The sequence below is a fragment of the Trichosurus vulpecula genome, chromosome 8 (genome assembly GCF_011100635.1).
Source record: "Trichosurus vulpecula isolate mTriVul1 chromosome 8, mTriVul1.pri, whole genome shotgun sequence".
NCBI lineage: Eukaryota > Metazoa > Chordata > Mammalia > Diprotodontia > Phalangeridae > Trichosurus > Trichosurus vulpecula.
Window position 1 is genome coordinate 90,802,294 of NC_050580.1, and position 20,692 is coordinate 90,822,985.

At 37.1% G+C, this 20,692-nt stretch overlaps 1 pseudogene; it reads right to left on the reverse strand.

The window, feature by feature from the left end:
- Positions 1-6,091: 6,091 nt before the first annotated feature.
- Positions 6,092-6,486, reverse strand: LOC118829354 (annotated as a pseudogene).
- Positions 6,487-20,692: the final 14,206 nt, after the last annotated feature.

The following is a 20,692-nucleotide window of genomic DNA, read 5'->3' on the forward strand; positions in this document are numbered from 1 at the left end:
TTAGTTGAAATCATTCCTCCTATGAATATGAGAATAAAGAATAATAAAATAAAGAATATCAGAAATTCTGAGAAATAAGGAATGATATCAATTATGGTATTATTAATCTTTCCAATGTGAAAATCTAGGTTGCTTTGAATCTTTATAGGGCAATTCTTTGTAGGTTCCAGCAGGGATAGGAGAATGACCCTTTCTCCCTAACCAGGATCAGCCAGTGGAGGGCATTTTTCCCTTACCGACTTTGGGCGGGTATGTTTGTATCCTACAGTGCAGGACTGGAAGATTTGGACTAAATAATAATAATTACCATTAAGTAAGACTTTCCATTACAATGGTAGTAATTGGAATTTTCTCACTATGGGGCATCATCAGTAGCCTGCTTCTTGATGGTGGGTATAGAATATAATAGCAGTAATATGCCATTTTTCTAGGCCTCAGTTATCTAATTAGGAAAATGAGGGGATGGAGATTGGTCTAGATGACCTCAGTTTCCAACTGTTAGACTCCATGGTATATAATTTATGAATTCCAATCTCACTGTCTCTCCTCCTAATACATCCATATATGTATATATGTATATATATATATATGTATACATATATACACACATATACATATACATATATATATACACATATACATATATATATATAGTAGGGGATGAGGGGTAAGAATAAGGTTCAGGGTGGAAGAGGAGGGGAAGGGGGAAAAGAACAGGCCCTATTAAGCACCTACTATGTGCCAGGTACTGTGCTAAACACTTTACAAATATGACCTCATTTGATTCTCACAACAACCCTAGAGGTAGGTATTGTTACTATATTTATTTTACGGATGAGAAAACCAAGTCTGCAGAGGTTAAGTGACTTGCCCAGGGTCTAAGTATCTGAGGTCAGATCTGAAACCAGGTCTTCTCAAAAAAGAAGGCCCAGTACTCTATCCATTGTGCCACCTAGGAACTAGTAGGGAAATAAAAATGCTCAACTTTTGTTCTAGGTTCCAATGGTCAAAGAAGTTGTTTTCAGATTGGATAAATTTTGTCATTCTTCAACACATTTTTATTTATCACCTACTATATATTCTTCTCTCTTTGAACCAGTTCCAATGAGAGTGAGGTTCAAGCATTGTCCCCCCTTTCCCCCTTTACTGCAAAAGCTTTTCCTTACATGCCTCTTTTATGTGAGAAACTTCTCCCCATTCTACCTCTCCCTTCCCCCTTCTTCCAATGCATCCCTTTTTCTCAACGCTTCATTAAAAAAAATCATCCCAACATAATTGACTCATGCCCTCTGTCTATGCACACTCTTAACTACCCTAATGATGATAAAGGTTTTAGGAGTTACATGTATCATCTTTCTATATAGGAATGTAAAAAGTTTAATGTTATTGAGATCCTTGTGATTAATCTTTCATGTTTACCTTTCTATGCTTCTCTTGAGTCTTGTGACTGAATGTCAAATCTTCTATTCAGCTCTGGTCTTTTCATTTGGAATACCTGAAAATCCTCTTTCACTAAATGTCCACTTTTACCCCTGAAGGATTATATTCAATTTTGCTGGATAGTTTATCCTGGGTTGTAATCCTAGCTCCTTTGCCTTCTGGAATACTATATTCCAAGCCCTCCACTCCTTTAATGTGGAACCTGCTAAATCTTGTGTGACCCTGACTAGGGCTCCACAATATTTGAATTGTCTTTTTCTGGATGTTTGTAGTATTTTCCCCTTGACCCAAGAGTTCTGGAATTTGACTATAATATTCCTGGGAGTTTTCATTTTGGGATTTCTTTCAGGAGGTGATTGGTGTATTCTTTAGATTTCTATTTTACCCTATGGATTTAGGGTACTGGGGATAGTTTTCCATTTTAGTTTCTTGAAATATGATGTCCCACTCTTTCTCTGATCATGGCTTACAGGTAGTCCAATAATTCCTAAATTATTTCTCCTTGATCTATTTTCTAGTTCAGTTGTTTTCCCAATGAGATATTTCACATTTTCTTCTATTTGCAGACTTTGTTTTATTTTTTCTTGATGTTTCATGGAATCATTAGCTTTCACTTGCCCAATTCCAATTTTTAAGGAATTATTTTCTTCAGTGAGCTTTTGTATCTCCTTTTCCATTTGGCCTATTCTGCTTTTTAAGGAGTGATTTTCTTCAGTGAATTTTTATGCTTCTTTTACTATTAAGCCAATTGTATTTTTTAGGGTAATATTTTCTTCTGTATTTTTTTTGTGTGTGTCTCTTTTAACCAAGCAGTTAATTTCTCTTCATAATTTTCTTGCATCACTCTCATTCCTTTCTCTGATTTTTCTTCTATCACTCATCTTTTTCTTCAATTCTTCTAGGAATTCTTCTTGGACTTGGGTTCAATTATCATTTCTTCTGAGGCTTTGCTTGCAACTGTTTTCACATCGTTATCTTCTAATTTTAATGTCTTTGTCTTTCCTTCCACCATAATAGCTTTTTATGGCCATGTTCTTTTTTTTGTTTGTTTACTATTTTTTTCAGCCTGTTTTCTAATTTCGGACTTTATTTTAAAGTTGGAGTCTGCTTTCCTGAGGGTGATGAGGCACTATCCCAAGCTTCAGCCTTTTTTGTGCTGCTGTTTTCAGAACTAATTCTTAGAGTTTTGAAGTTTTTACTGCTTCCAAGGTGGTGTGATCCAAGGAGAGGTGGGGTCATTGCTTTTCTGGTCTGTGCTCTAGTTTTTATCCAGGAAAGGCCCCCACTTCCCCAAAGCCACAAGTAGTAGTGCTCCTTTTGGCCCTGGAGCTGTGACCAGGTCCCTTACTCTCCTGTTACATAAGTGCTAGTGTTCCTTTCTTTCCTGAAACTCTGACCAGGGCCCTTACTCCCTTGTGGCTGACCATAGGTCCCCCTACTGGAACCCCGAGCTATGTATGGGCAATAATATGGTCATATGTATGGCTAATCAGCACCAGCTACACCCAATGTCAGCAAAGGGTCCTCTGTAATCTCTTTCTGGTCATTTGTCTGACCTCTTTCCCATCTCTGGGTTGAGAGCTCCCAAAGCTCCTCTTGCAGATGCTCTCCCAGACACTTCCAAGGCCCACCACTGATGCTCCTGTCATGCTCAGGGAAGATCCCCTCCCTGGGGTCACTAATCTTTCCCACCAGCCTATGTCTCATACTGACTATTTTTTGGTTCTTCTGCTCCAATATTTGATTTGAGGAATTATTTTAAAGTTGTTTGGAAGGGAATGTTGGGAAACTTCAGCTGAGTTGCTATCTGTATTCTGTCGTCTTGACCTTCATCTCTACTCTTCACTCCTTTCCATTGACTGTGATGTAGAAACAAAGGGCACTAATACAACTCATTTTTGAAAAATGTAATGAGAGTAGAGAAGAGCGGGTCGTCATCATATTTCCCAGTTGTATGAGACTTTATGGAAAATAGGGAATTTAAATTGTCCCTTGAAAAATGGGCAGTAATTGTCTGGGTAGATGGGACAGAGGAGCTCTGACACTTATCTCAGGGCTAAAGCCTGGCAATTTTAGTTATCCTCTTCCAGAAGATAAAACAAGTATTCAAGTATTATAGTTCAACAGAGTTGTGTGTGTGTGTGTGTGTGTGTGTGTGTGTGTGTGTGTGTGTTGGGGGGTGGTGTTGGATAATCTTAAAAACCAGAGGCCTTGTCTGCTTTCAAAGTACTCAAAGGTTCCTGTGGCTCTTCAAAGGAGGATGTAAATCTAACGCACTGTCTCTTCCTCCCCTTTGCAGTGCATGGATTCACTATGAAATAGTGCCACACTTAATCAGTCACGGAGTATGTCCCAGAAAAAGAGGGAAAACATGTGGGGCCTCAGAGATAGACACAACTCTCCATGGCCTCCCGTTCTGTTTCAGAGCAGAATCCTCAATAAGGAATCACTTTAGGGGGAAGATTATGCTTTGATTTATTTTTTCCCCCAAAAATGTAAACATTCCCTATACTAGAGTGGCTGATGGTCATGCATCTGACTTATTTAGTTAATTTAGTGTTGTGTGTGTGGTCTATTCCAGTTTGTTTCAGTCAAATATATGTTAGATGCTTGGAAATCACCCATTGAGCAGTGTGTATGTGTGTGTGTGTATGTACATGAGTGTGTGTAAGATTCTTGACTAGATATTCAAGCATTCTGCTTGCAATTCCAGAGCTCACATTTAATGGAATGACAGCTTTTTTGGCTCCTAATTTTGGAGATTGTCAATCATGTTGCAAGAATCCTGACATGGTTCAAATTAGTACTGAGGAAGCACAAAGCCTTGCGTGTCTAAATTATTAAGGATGCTCCATGGGGCCTAAATACAAAACCTGAATTTCAAACTGGAAAACTTTATATGGTGCTTTTAGCAGGACCAGGTCCGAAATCACCAAACAATTTTGTGACAATGTGCCTGCCTGCCAGCGCTATTTTAGGAAAACAATTTGTGTGCTGAGGGCATAGGTTAGCTTTGAAGATTTGTGAAGTTTTCTTGCCAGGGAATGAATGTCCAAGAAATGAAATATTAAAATACTGAGATCAGATATATATATATATATATATATGAAAAGTCCGGAAAGCTGAGATACTAGAGTGTGTATGCTCACTAATTTTTAACTAACAAGCTGATTCAAAAAGTGGAAAATGACATTCCTTCCTGCTTAAATAATTTGGCCAATGGGAATTTATCAGGTATCGTAATCATAATAATGAATTTTGAGGATTAAGGGAAGGTGCTACTTGAACCATATCCTAGATAATATTTAGAAAATAGAATTTCAGTAACTACTTCAATACCCATGGGTCATATTATTGAGGAGGCAGTTAGATGGCACAGCAGATAGAAAGCTGGGCCTGAAGTTAGGAAGGCTCATCTTTCTGAGTTCAGATCTGGCCTCAGACACTTACTACCTATGTGACCCTGGGAAAGTCACTTAACCCTGTTTGCCTCAGATTTCTCATCTGTAATATGAACTGGAGAAGGAAATGGAAAACCACTGTAGTATCTCTGCCTAGAAAACCCCAAATGAGGTTGCAAAAGATTGGATACAACTGAGTGACAAGAAGAAGAAAATACTTTTTAGAGCTGGAAGGAAACATAGAGAACATGTGATCAATCTTTTTTTTTTTTTTTTTTAACAGATCAGGGACCTAAGACCCAGAGCGGGAAAGTGACTTGCTTTTTAGGTCACAGAGGTAGTAACAAAATTGATATTCAAATTTAGGGCTATTTTTTTTAACATCAAAGTCTCTTTCTTTTAAACCACTGTCTGTCTGTCCTAAAAGACAGACAAAAGAAAAAAAAAGTGATGCTAAGAACACAGACCCCAGAGTTTTGTGTGATCTAACAGAAGGAAACCAAATAAGAATGAATTTTCAAAATGCTTTAGCCTAGGTCCCTGATATGTCAATGAAAACTGAAATTTTCAGAGTCTCATATTGTTTTCATTTACAGATATTACATATATCATAACTCATTAACTTATGATCCTCAGTAGCTTTTCTCAAGGAAGATACACACCCGAACAACAGGGGTTGTTGGGATTAAGGAGCATTAGCAAGATTCTGTTCTGATGAAAGAAGAAGGGCTTGACTTTGTGCTATTTCCTTTGTTTATGTCCCTCTCTTCCCCTCCCCTGCTTTTCCCTTCTCCTCTCTCCTTTATTCTTGAATTCTGAGAAGGGACTTAAGGAAGGTTAGTCTTCCATGAGGATGATGTTGTCAGTTCTGAGAATCTAAGTGGTCTGTGTGTTTTTAACTGTACTCTTGGTTTCTTTCTTGAATATCAGTTATCTCTCTGTGCTCTCAGTAGTTTCTGCTGAAAATACAGAGATTCTGGACAATATCACTCATTTCTCCATGTGCAAAGCTCCATTGAGTATAATACTTAACACTTGGAGAATCCTGTGATTATAAGGGGAAAACAATTCAGAATTCACAAGAGATAGTAAGATTTCAAAACCTATTGAAATGCTAAGTACACACTAGTTTTGAATTAAGAAAAATAGCATTTTCACAACTGTTATTTTCAGGATCTTTTAAAAGTTTTTTCATAGTTTATTCTCTGATGAAAATTATCTTCACAGATAAACATCATCCATAGTGCCTTTTATTCTTTCGTTTTGCCAGCACTGACATTTGCCTTTCCTGTACCCCTGACTTTCTTCATTCTGTTCTTGCGTTCCTTTCTCTGCTTTCTTGATATCTTTTTCTTCTTGTACATGCCATGCTTTGCAAGTCTGTGCTTTGGTTCATTTTTCTTTGCAGAGTCAAGGGAATCATAAATCAGGCCAAAGCCTGTTGTTTTGCCCCCACCAAAACGGGTTCTGAATCCAAAAAAATGACATCTTGAGTTGTCTTGTACATCTTGGCCAGTTTTTCCTGAATTTCAGTTTTGGGCACTGTGGCCTTTCCAGGATGAAGGACCTCTATGACCATCCATTTTCATTGAAGAAGTCTGTTTGTCATGAACTTCCTGGTTCTGATGGTTATAGTGTCACTCATGGTGGCAGCCGGCTCCTCAAGCAACAGGAGAGGGAAAGGTATTTTCAGGATTTTCACTATATAAACAATGCATATCCTCCCTCCTGAGTACATAGGATGTCTAAAAAGTACTCATGGACTTGGAGTAGGGAGTTAGTGTGGCATTATGGAAGGTACATTAGATTGAAATTCAGGAGATCTTGGTTTTAACTCAAGTTTTAAATAGAAATGAGAACTTGGATAAATCTTTATACTTCTGTGGCACTGAGTTTTATTATCTGCAAAGTTAAAGTATTGGACTGATCTCTAAGGGTCTTCTGGCTTTAAACTTCTGTGAGGTGCATTCACCTAGCTTGAAACATAGAAATATTCCCTTTAAAAAATTAAAGATTTTAAAAAGAAAGGCCTTCGTAAAAACTCACTGAGAAGGGGGGGTGGGCAGGAATGGTGGTGGTGTAGTCAGGCAGGCCACTAATTTGATGTGATTTTCCCTGAATCAGAAGAGCTGAGAATATCTGTCTATCAATCTATCTATCTATCTGTCTATCTAATCTCTTGGAGGTGGTTTGGTTTGGTTTAGGTTGTAGTTATTCCTTGAGAGGAGTTAGCATTGTTTGGGGTTAACTAATAGATTTTGCACTAATGTTGAATTTGATTAAAAAAAATGAAGGGGTGGAGCCAAGCTGGCAGCTGGAAAGCAGGGACTGGCTTAAGTTCTCCCCTAGGTCCCTGCAAACACCTGTAAAAAATGGCTCTGAACAAATTCTAAAGCAGCAGAACCCATGAAATAAAGCCTGGATGGTCGTGGGGAAGGGTCTATCATATCAAGCTCGGAGCGGAGCAGAGCGCAGCCCAGTCTGGGCCATGCCAGGACCAACCAGACAAGGAGCAGGCCAGAGCAGGCAGTAGGGCCCTGAATCATTGAGCTGTGGCAGTTACCAGAATTCTCAACCCACAAAAGCCAAAGACAACAGAGAATGTTAGTGGGTAGAACTGCTAGAACTGAGTGAAAGGAGTGCACGGTCTGGCACAGAAGTGGTACAGCTCTGGGGCTGCTTCCAGCTGCAGTTGCATCTGGCCCCAGGCCCTCCTGGTGGAAGGAATTAAGCTGCGGATCAGATCGGGAGTGCAGAGCCTGCTTGGATCTGAGTCCCGGTCTGGGTTGGTGGTTCTTGAGGGAGGAGTGCTGCTGTGGCAGAGCTTACTATGTAGAAGTAGCTCTGAAAACAGCAGCACAAGGCCCCTAAAGCTTGGGACAAAGTACTCTCTACTCTACAAGCAGTCATACCCCGACGAAAAGCTCAAGGGTCAGGTAGTTGGCTGGGAACATGAACAGGCAGAGAAAATGGTTTCAGATTCAGACTCAGACTTTGGAATCTTTTTTTGGTATCAAAGAAGACCAAAACATACAGCCAGAAGAAGTCAACAAAGTCAAAGAGCCTACATCAAAAGCCTCCAAGAAAATATGAATTGGTTTCAGGCCATGGAAGAGATCAAAAAGCATTTGGAAAAGCAAGTAAGAGAAGTAGAGGAAAATTTGGGAAGAGAAATGAGAGCGATACAAGAAAATCATGAAAAACAAGTCAATGACTTGCTAAAGGAGACCCAAAAATACTGAAGAAAATAACACCTTAAAAAATAGACCAATACAAATGGCAAAAGAGCTCCAAAAAGCCAATGAGGAGAAGAATGCCTTGAAAGGCAGAATTAGCCAAATAGAAAAGGAGGCCAAAAAGACCACTGAAGAAAATACCCCCTTAAAAATTAGATTGGAGCAAGTGGAAGCTAGTGACTTTATGAGAAATCAAGATATTATAAAACAGAACCAAAGGAATGAAAAAGTAGAAGACAATGTGAAATATCTCATTGGAAAAACCACTGACCTAGAAAATAGATCCAGGAGAGATAATTTAAAAATTATTGGACTACCTGAAAGCCATGATCAGATAAAGAGCCTAGACACCATTTTTCAAGAAATTATCAAGGAAAATTGCCCTGATGTTCTAGAGCCACAGGGCAAAATAGAAATTGAAAGAATTTACCAATCACCTCTCGAAAAAGATCCCAAAAAGAAAACTCCTAGGAATATTGTCACCAAATTCCAGAGCTCCCAGATCAAGGAAAAATACTACAAGAAGCCAGAAAGAAACAATTTGAGTATTGTGGAAACACAATCAGGATAACACAAGATCTAGCAGCTTCCACATTAAGGGATTGAAGGGCTTGGAATATGATATTCCAGAGGTCAAAGGACTTGGGATTGAAACCAAGAATCACCTACCCAGCAAAACTGAGTATAATGCTCCAAGGCAAAATATAGATTTTCAATAAAATAGAGGACTCTCAAACTTTCTCAGTGAAAAGACCAGAGCTGAATAGAAAATTTGACTTTCAAACACAAAAATCAAGAGAAGCATGAAAAGGTAAACAAGAAAGAGAAATCATAAGGAACTTGCTAAAGTTGAACTGTTTTGATTATATTCCTACATGGAAAATGATGTGTATAATTCATGAGACCTTTCTCAGTATTAGGGTAGTTCAAGGGAATATACATATACATAGACAAAGGGCACAGGATGTGTTGAATATGAAGGGATGATATCTAAAAAAATAAAATCAAATTAAGGGATGAGAGAGGAATATGTTGAGAGAGGGAGAAAGGGAGAGATAGAATTGGGTAAATTATCTCACATAAAAGTGGCAAGAAAAAGCAGTTCATTGGAAGGGAAGAGGGGGCAGCTGAGGGGGAATGAGTGAATCTTGCTCTCATGAGATATGACTTGAGGAGGGAATAATATACACACTCAATTGGGTATCTTACCCCACATGAAAGTAGGGGGAAGGGGTTAAAAAAGGGGGACAATAGAAGGGAGGACATCTAGGAGGAAGAAGTAATCAAAAGCAAGCACCTTTGAAAAGGAACAGGGTCAATTGAGAAAATTGAATAAAGGGGGACAGGATAGGAGGGAGGGAAATATAGTTAGTCTTTCACAACATGACTATTTATGGGAGTGTTTTGCATAATGATACATATGTGGCCTATGTCCAATTGTTTGCTTTCTTAGGGAGAGTAGGTGGGGAGCGAAGAGGGGAGAGAGTTTCTAACTCAAAGTTTTAACAGCAGATGCTCAAAAAAGGTTGTTTTTGCATGCAACAGGGAAATGAAATATACAGATAATGGGGTATAGAAATCTATCTTGCCCTACAAGAAAGTAAGGGGAAAAGGAATTGCGGGAGGAGAAAGGGGATTATAGAAGGGAGGGCTGACTGGGGAATGGGACAATCAGAATATATGCCATTGTGGAGTGGGGGGGAGGGTAGAAATGGGGAGAAAATTTGTAACTCAAAATCTTGTGGAAATCGATGCTGAAAACTAAAAAATATCAAATAAAAAATCATTAAAAAAGTGAAGGCTCAACCTGGTTTACCTACTGTATTACATTATTAAGTTCCACACATGTGCCTATGTCTGATCTATTTCCACATATATATGCATTTATATGTATATAAATACATAAGTATATATGCATCTATGAAGGAGAGGCTGAAACAGAAAGACAATGAGATAGGCACACAGAGACAGAGATATTAAAAGTGTAAGCCTATCACTTCAACAGCAACAACCCTGATTTTGTGGTCACAGTGAGATCATACTTCTCTCTCACCTCTGCTAGAAGGTCAAGTGAAGCCCCGGCCAGAACTATTGTCCAATGGGACCCAATTTCCCCCTCCCTGTCCCCTATTCCTCAGCCTTCCTGCCAATGCCTCCCTTCCCCCTTTCTCCTCCTGGATGGTTACTGAATTCTCATATGGGCTTCTATTGAAAGGAGTCCAGAATTCCTGCTCTGCTTTGACCTATGAGCCAGCTAACTTTTTTTTGCAGTAGCTGTGGTTTGTTGCTGAGGAGCTGACATCTGATGTAACCTAAGTATTCCTGGACCTTGCCATCAGCCCTCTAGCTGCCCCCTTAAGACCACTGGGCTTTTTAAGCTTGCAGTGGGATAATTCTACTTAAAATATCTTTCCCAATTATACCATGAACTCCTTGAGAGCAAGGACTGTTGTTTTTTTCTGTTTATGTCCCAGAACCTAGCCTAGTGCTTGGTACATAGTAATTGGTTAATACATACTTTTTCATTCATTCATTCATTCATTCATCCATCCATCCATCCATTTGTTCATTCATTCATTCATCATCCATTCACTCTATACCAAGAGTTCCTATAACAGATAATAATCACAATTCTGGACAAAAATGTACGTGTATGTGTGTGTACAGTGTTGACATGTAGTAGGTGCTTAATAAATGTTTATTGACTGACGAGAGAGAGAGAGAGAGAGAGAGAGAGAGAGAGAGAGAGAGAGAGTCAGCTAGCCAGAGAGTGCTTGGAAGACCTAGATTTGAATGCTATCTCTGACATATGCTAGTTGTGACCCTGGGTGATCTCTCTGTGCTTCAGGCAACTCTCTAAGGCTACACTTACAAAGCAAATGTTCTGCTACATTAGTAGGATGAATTTTCTCATTTGGAGCTCCTCACAACAATGAAATTACATGTATAACCAAAATTATATATTATATATTCTAAATACACATGTATATGTCAGATAGCCGCAATATACACATACATGTATATGGACACATGTATATATTTGTATGTATATAGATTGGTGGTGGGGAGTCTGCAGCTTCAAGTGCGGCCCTGTGGCTAAATCCAAACTTCACAGAACAAATCCCTTTAATAAAAGGATTTGGTCTGTAAAACTTGGACTCAATCAGAAGGCCACACCCAAGGACCTAGAAGGCCACATGTGGCCTTGAGGCCGCAGGTTCCCCCCTACTCCTGCTGATATAGATGTACTATATTGAAAGCTTTAAATCAACATCTAGATTCATAGAGTGCATGCTTTTTATAGAAGCATTTATATAGATTAAAAGAACTGAATTAGATTCAGCTTCTTGAAATTTACAGTTTTGGAACATTTGAACAAGAAAACCTGATCACCATAAACTCTCCAACTATTCCACAACACTATGCTCACACATACACACTATCTTCCTGCTTGGAAATGATCTTATGTTACAGATATTCACAGAAAACATTAAAAAGCAACAGCAGTGCCATCAAGTTAGAAAGTACTATATGGCTCTGGAGCCATTAAGATGAATTCCCTCCTCTGCTCTCTTAAGAAACTTACAATCCAATTACCTTTTAAGGGAGAAGAAACCCCCTTCTAAAATATGTATATATTTATACATCTATTTGCATGTAGAGCAACATTCCATCACTCGACGATAACATATTTAAAGAGAAGAGCTAACTTTAAAAAAAAATTAGCTTCTGAGCATTGTTTGTCTCTAGTCAACATAGCCCCCTGAAAAACGGAGATGACTTTGAAATCACCATTGAGAGAGCTCTTTGCCTAATCGTCCAGTTGCTAGGAATGAGAGATGCGAAGGTCTATGATTAATTTAGTGAAGTTTTTACTAGTCTCTTTATAGCAGATTTCTTGTTACTCAGACTTCTGAACAGACAAAAAATTCAGCTGAGAACTTATAATGTGTTCAACCTTAAAAAAAAACCCACACCACTTAAGTTCCTGTTTCCTCAGATTCAACTCTAACTCTTTGATTTATGTTGTCACCTCCCATCAAGTTGCATCAGTTATATTAGCAAGTTTATTGTCTGCTATTCAAAACCCTGGCAATCACACCAGCCATATGTAGGTTGTCACACATCAGCTCCCATGTCCTAAGACAATATCCAGATTTCCCAGATATGACTGCTGAAGATTTATTCTTTTCATTAAGAGGTCTGTCTAATTCCTGAAATTGTATTGTTATGTGGTACGAAGAGGATTAACCTGAATCACAGTGTAACTCTTTTATAAAAGAGACTCTCCTCTATCACTTAAAGAAGAATTAAATAATGAGAGGACCTCTTAAAAATTATCCTATGCTTCCCCTTCCCTTCCCTCTCTCCTTTTCAGGCAAGATTATGCCTACATCACTCTGGTAGGTCAGTCATGTTTTCAGAAAACTCCCTCCCTCCCTCCCTCTCTCTCTCTCTCTCTCTCTCTCTCTCTCTCTCTCTCTCTCTCCTCTCTCTCTCTCTCTCTCTCTCTCTCTCTCTCTCTCTCTCTCTCTTCGTCTCTCTTCCTCCCTCTCTCCCTTGGGAGACTGGGATTACCAGTGTGTCCCAATAGGTCCATTTCATATAATAACTTTCATAATGGAGTACTTCTCCACACTTTTTTCCCTCCATCCTATCAACATTTATTAATCATCTCCTCTGTGTAAAGCACAATGCTAGGTCCTACAGCAGAGGGGAGAAACCATAAGGCTGACCCAAAGGTAGGGAAGGGACAGGGTTCATAGAATCACAGACGCTCAGAGTTAGAAGAGGCCCTAAAAGGCTGTCTAGCCCAAAATGATTATTCATTTCTGGGTTTCTAAACTTTTTCTGTGTCATCTGCTGGCCTTTGTGTATCCTCTCCGGCTTCCATAAAACTCCCCCCAAATTCTCATTTAATTTCTTAGGCTGACCCGTGATATATTGAAGCCATGAAAGTCATGATGTGAAAGGGATAACTGTACTCTCTCCCAATAAAGACTGTTCAAATAGCTATAGTTGTTAGGAAGTTTTTCCTTATAGAGAGTTTAAATGTGTTTCTTTGCAACTTCTATCCATTGCCCTTTGGGGCCAAGCAGAATAAGCTTCATCCCTCTTCTACATGGCATCCTTTACAATATTTGAAAATAACTGCATGTACCCTTTTCACTCATCCTATGAGTGTTCTTTGGTCCAGGCTGAAGATGCCCATTTCCTCCAATTGGACTTTGTGTGGAGTGAACTCAAAGCCCTTCACCATCCTGCTTGCCTTCCTCTGGATGTTCTCCAACTTATTAATGACCTTCCCAGAATGGAGGCCCATAACTGTAAACAGTGTTCCAGATACAGTCTGGCTGTGGAAGAGAACAATGAAACTATCATGGTTCCAGTCTTGCTGCCATTCCTCTCCTAATGTAACCCAAGCTTGCATTAGCTTTATTGGCTGCCGTATAAACACTACTGACTCCCATTAATTTTATAATCCACTTCTCGAATATTCTCCTGTCAAACCATACCTCCATTGTCCTATGTCTGGGAAGTTATTTTTTTTACAAAGTATTAGGTTTTTTTATTTTTATGAATTTGATGAAATTTATTCTTTATTGGATTTTACCCAATGTTATACTCTGTAAAGTTCTTTTTGAATCCTGATTCTATTATCAAATGCTTTAGCTGTCCTCCCCAGCAGTACATTTGATAAGTCTGGTCATCTATGTTTTTATCTGAATCACTGATACAACAAAGGCCAAAGCACAGATCCCTGGAGCCCTCCCCTGGAGACCTCCTTCCATGCTGACATCCCATTTATTAATGGCTTCTCTTTAGGTCTGGCCATTCAACTCATTCTGAATTCCCCCTAAAATTGTATCATCATCTAGCCTCATCGTTCTAGATTTTAAAAAAATGATAATGACTTGAGAATTTGCTAAATGCTTTGCTAGAATCCAACTGTGTACAATATTCCCTTTATCTACCAGTCCAGTAATCCTCTCATAAAAGGAAATAAAGTTATTCTGATCTCCTTTGCTCTTGAAGAAGCCATCATGGCTCTTTGTTATTATGATTTCCTTTCTCTACATGTCCTCTAGCTATTCTGCTAGTGATATGTTCTAGAATTTTGCCATGATGTGAACTTAAGTTCACTGCTCTTGAATGTGCATATTCTATTTTTCCCCTTAAAATGGAACAATAATTATTCTTTTCTAGTCTTACAGTATTTATTAATCACAGTCATTCCAAAACAGTGGCTGAAATCATATCTGCCACTTACATCTATTGCCTATAATTTAATTTATCTAGCCTTGGTGACTTGAGGTCATCAAGAATTGTTGGATATTCTCTTATTTGCTTTCTGCTTACCTTCAATTACTTGTTAGCCAGTTTTGCTATGATCTGTCTGATACAATGATTATTTTTCTTGGCAGAGAAAACAGATGAAAAATAAGACATGTGAAGTCAGTCAGCCAATAAACATTTATTAAGGGCCTACTGTATCCCAGTATGGAGTGATGTCATTTTGGTCCTCTTTGAGCGTAAAGGACGACAATCCACTATATGCTGGGCACTGCGCTAAGCACTGGGGATACAAAAAGAGGCAAATGATCACTCTCAAGAAGCTCACAAGTTAACAGGAGAGATGACAAGCAAACAAATATATACAGAGAAGCTATATACAGGATAAATAGGAGCTAACGAAGAGACAGAAGGCTCAAGAATTAAGGGGGATATGAAGGCAGTTGGTAAAGTCTTTCTATGGTCAGTCATCATTGTCTCATCTACCCCAAGTCACTGTTTCTCATAATCCTCTTTCCCTCAATATAGCTAGAAGCCCTTTGTGTTGTCCCAAGTTTTCCTCCCCAGCCTTATTAAATTTTGTACATTAACACAGGGCCCCATTCTTACAGGACTGTGTTGTTCTTCTGTACCTGTCTTCTATTTCCTGTCCTTATTCGGGTCATCTGCATATGTCTTTTAAAATTGTTTTCCATCTGGTTGGTTGCTGATTTCCATGTGTAACTTCATTTGCTCTTTTTTTTTTTTAAGACAATTGTCATTTTCTTCCTCACCAGAATGGTTTCTCTTTGTGATTTTATTCATCTTCATTCCTCCTGGCCTCACACCTCTGCAATTATATTCCATTAAATTCTACCTACCCTTTCAATGAGCCTGTTAGAATAAGCCCTCCAAAATTCTAGGGTGCTTGCCAGAAACTACCCAGATTTTCTCTATTCTGCGTCACAAATTCCTTTGAAGAGGATTAACTTTTAATTTTTATTTGTTATTCTAAACTTGGCAAACATTAATAAACATATTTATACAAACATATACAAAGAACATTAAGAGATTATATGTGAAATAATAAATATTATGTACAGCTTTTTAAAAAGTCAATAATAAATTCAACATGTTAGTTTCAAAGCTGTTGTACATATCATATCTCTGACTGTCCTTCTATTTTCTTCTCTGTCTTTTAAAATCTTCAACTATAACATTCTTCTCTTTTTTCTGACTTCCCATCACTAGCCCATCTCTTCTCCCAATCCCCCCTTGTAAATCCACCCTTGTAACAATGCTCATAGTTAAACAAATCTGTACATTGATCACGTCTGAAAACTGCCTGTCTAGTCTATTGCCTTGTTGCAGAAAGCACGCCTCATTGTTGGCCTTGATTGGTGCAGGGATTAGATTCTTAGTTTTTTCTATGTTGTTTCTTTATAGTGTTATATTGCTGTACTCCTTGTTCTGCTTACTTTACTTGGAATCAGTTCAAGAGTCTTCCCAGGTTTCTCTGAAGCTTTTCCTTTCATCATATTCCATTGCATTCATATGCCATTATTTTATTCATCCTTATTCATCCACTCCCCAATTGATGGACACACCATCTTTTGGTGGTACTAAAGTCTTTGCTATAACAAAAAGAACTGCTATAAATATTTTCGTACATATGGTTACTTTCCCTTTAGATCTTTGATCTTTTTAAGGGTGTATATGTAATTGTGCATTACTGAGTCATAAGTATATGCATAGTTTAGTGATTTTTTGGTGTATAGCTCCATATTGCTTTCCAGAATGACTGGACCAATTAATAATTTCCCCAGAAGTGCATTAGTGTGGTTTTCCTCCCATATCCTCCCAATAATTCTCATATTCCTTTATTATTATTCCTTTATTCATGCTTCTTCATTATTACCAGCGTGGTAAGTATGAGGTAAAACCTCAGACCTGCTTAAATGTGCATTTCTTTTCACATTAGTGATTTGGAGAATTTTTACATGATCTTTGATGGCTTGAGTTTCTTCCATTGAGAATTACCTATTCATATTTTTTGTACATTTATTGGGGAATAGCTCTTATTTTCATATCTGAATCTGTTTCCTAGATGTCTTGGATATTAGATGTTTTAAAAAGAAAATTGCTACACAGATTTCTCACCCCCCCCAAGTTAACAAGAACTTTTCAGTTTTATCTCTTTTGACCTTCTCTATCCCTTGTTTGGTCAAGGATTCTCCTCTCATTCATAGTTGAGAAAGATATCTCCATCCCTGCTCCTGTATTTTGCTTATAGTGTGGGACCTTTAATATCTTAGTTTATGACCATTTGCTTGTGTACATGTGTGTGTGTGTGTGTGTGTGTGTGTGTGTGTGTGTAATCTATCCCACTGATTGACTTTTATATTTTCTTTGAACAAGCATGACTAGTTTTCATGACCTCTCTCTTTTATACTTTAAGATCAAGACTACTATTGTCCCTTTTTCTGTCATTTTTCTTTGAGATCCTTGACTATTCCTCCAGGTGAATTTTGTTATTATTTTTTCCTAGCTATATAAAGTAACAGTTTGATTGGAAGGACATTGAATTAGTATTGTCATTTTTTATTATATTGACATTTCTCAAACATAAGCAATTATTATCTCTCTGATTATTTAGGTCTATCTTAGTTTCTTTAGAGAGTGTTTTGTAGTTGTATGGTTCCTGTGGATCTTAGTGGTTGAACTCCAAAATATTTTCTACATTCTATAATTATTTTGAATGGAATTTCTTTTTTTAATCTCTTCCTGTTGGGTTTTATTGGTAATATATGGAAAAGTTAATTACTTATATAGTTTTATTTTATATCCTATCACTTTGTTGAAGTTATTGTTACAACTAAATTGAGTGGAATCTTTAGAGAACTCTATGAAGATATCATCTACAAAAAAAAAATTGAGTCCAAGTAGGGCCAACTACTTTACCCAAAGGTACAGAAGGAAGAGGAGCACTGACAATTCAGGAATTAAAGATAGAGAGATAAGTAAACTAAAAAAACTGCTTAAAGTATCAGACATTATTAAAGATATAGAGATACCTCAAATGAAGGAGTGAAGTAACTGTATAAAAATGAAAGAGTGACTCAAAGGAACAAATGGATTTTCTATCAGGCTTCATCAATACCTCAGAAAAATGATGGAAGACATAAAAAATTAAAGCTTTGGAGGGAAGACTTGGAAAGAGAATAATTAACTTAGAAGAAAAACTAGTAAACCTGACCCAAGTAATAAATTCTCATAATACTAGAATATAATAAAAAGAAATTAATGACTCCATGAGAGAGTGTGAAATATTAGAATGAAATCAAAGGATTGTAAAAATAGAAAAAAAGTAAGATATATATTTTTAAAAGGCTGACCTAGAAAACAAGTCAAAGAAAGATAATTTAAGAATCATTGGCCTCCCTAAAAATGATTTAAAAAACCTGTACATAATATTTCAAAAAATCATAAATAAAAATGGCCTAGATCTATTAAAAACACAGGGGAAAGTGTAGATAGAACGAATAAATTAATCACTTTCTGAAAAAAAAATTCCGAAGGAAGAGTTCCAAGAATGTCAAATTCAGCGCTCTCACATCAAAGAAAAGATATTGCAAGAACCTAGAAAGAAGCAATTCAAGGATCAAAGAACCCCAAGTAGGATCACACAAGACCCAACAATATTCCAAAAGGAAGAAAAACTTACCTTGCAAAGCTGAGTATAATCCTAAGGGAGAAATAGAACCTTTGATAACATGTGGTACTTTCAGGTATTCCTGATGAAATGAGTTGAGTAGGAATTTTGTAATGTATACATAAGAGTCCAAATAAACTTAAAAGATAAATTTATTTGGCAAGTGGAAGGAGCTGTATGATGATGTAGTGCTAATATTCTAATAGGAGTAGAAGAAATGAGTGTCCCTTAAGAATCTTGATGTCTTCAAAGAGTATTGAGGGAATGAGTTCAGAAAAATGGAGGCCCTGAGGGATTGGTGTGTTCCAAGGGCAAGAGAAGAGACAGTTATATATACATACGTGTATATATATATATATATATATATATATATATATATATATATGTATACATATATGTGTGTGTGTATACACACATATACATATATGTGTGTGCATGGTATATGTATGTCAGTGTACAAGTGTATGTGTGTATATATACATATGTATGTATATACACATATACATATATACATACATACACACATGTCAATGCAGAAAGAAGGATGAAAGACATGATAATTTAAGAATCATTGACCTCCCTAAAAATGATTAAAAAAACCTATACATCACATTTCAAAAAATCATAAATAAAATTCGCTTAGATGTATTAAAAACACAGGGAAAAGTGTAGATAGAAAGAATAAACTAATCACTTCCTGAAAGAAATATTCCAAAAGAAGAGTTCCAAGAATGTCAAATTCAGTACTCTCATATCAAAGAAAAAAATATTGCAAGAACCTAGAAAGAAGCAATTCAAGGATCAAAGAACCCCAAGTAGGATCATTACCTGTCTTGCTCTTTGCTCCCAAGCCTCATTTCCAGTCTTCTTACACCATGTTTCCCACCATGTACTCTGCAATCCAGTGACACTGGCCTCCTTCCTGTTCTCCTCATAAATAATTTGTCTCCTAACTTTGAGCTTTTTTGATTGGCTGTTTCCCATGCTTAGAATGCTCTCCCTCCTCATCTTTCTACCTTCTGGGGTCATTGGCTTAATTCATGTACCTACTAAAATCTTACCTACTGCAGGAAGCCTTTCTTAATTCCTGTATTACCTTCTGTCTGTTGATTATTTTCAATTTATCCTGTCTATAGGTTGTTTTTATTCATACATATAACATGGTTGTTTGCATGTTGTCTTCCCCCATTAGACTTCAAGGACCTTGAGAGTGAGTACTGTTGTACATTTCTTTGTATCACCAGTACTTAATGCAATGCTTGTCACAAAATTGGCACTTAATAAATGTTTGTTGATTGAGAATTCATTAAGTCTCCTAATTGGGGTAGTAAGAGGAAGAATGTACACACATGGAAAAAAGGGGTATCTGATGAACATTGTTCTTATCTGAAATGGACAAAGGAGGGTTGAACACATGCATACACACTCACGAACAGTTTGGTTAAGAAATATATCCAACAGAGTAGGAAAACTAGCAGGGATTGGGTAGTTGATGGGAAAATGGATAATAATAAGAGGAATAATACCAGGGATACTTATGATCTTAAAGGGGGTATTAGAAGAGGAGGGAAATAAAAACCAAAGAACTAGAATTTAATTGGGTGCCTATAAATTGGGGGAATGGCTGAATAAATTGTGGTACATGATTGTAGTGGCATAGTATTATGCCTTAAGAAATGGAAAAGAAACAATTTTAGATAATATTGGGTAATAATGAATAGTGAAGTGAGTAAGACTAGGAGAACTATTCATGTAAGGATAAGAACAGTTTAAAGAAAACTTTGAAAAGTTTAAGAAATTTTATCAAAGCCATGACCAAATCATGTTTCCAGGGGGTCTTATAATGAACCATATAACTCAGTTTCTCATAAAGCGGTATACTCAAGGCATATAAACATATATATTTTTCTAAATAATCACTGTGTAGATGTTTTCCTTAAATGTATTTATTTACTGGAAGACTTTTTTGTCTTTCTCTTGGATTTTGTGCAACTCTGCCTCACTTAAATCCAATTCATGAGCAAGTCAATTAATTGCCCCATGATGTCATTGATCCTCTTCAAAAATGAAAATGAAGGGTGAGCAAAAGTTGGAGGTAGAGTTGGAGGGATAGGAGACAGTTTTCAAAAGTGATGGCAAAAAAAGTCAACTTAAAATTTGTAAGTAGTGTGCAGAATGGAATAGAAGGAAGTTCTGAAGGAAGCCGAGATGAACAGAACAGTTTTGAAAGAAAAATATAGAATTATTACATATCTTTTAAAATACATATAGTAAAAAAATAGGTACTTATGATCACATGTAGATTCTCTTTTGTGTTCTGTTGTGTAATGCTCTTTTTTGATGTTTAAGTTCAGAAAAAATTTTAAAATCAGATTGTTACCATTTTATCTCTTTTAGTTTTTTAAAAAAGACTCCTACTTTTATTTATTAATTCATCTTGCTTTTAATTTTGTTAAATCTTTCATTGCTTTTCAGAATTTCTACTTTTCTTAGTTTTGTTTTTAGTTGCATAACAATTCATTGGTCTCCTATTTCTCTCTTGTTGATAAATGTGTTTAGAGACATAGATTTTCCTTTAAGAATCGATTTGACAACATCCTCAAAATTCTGACATATTGTCTCATTGTGGT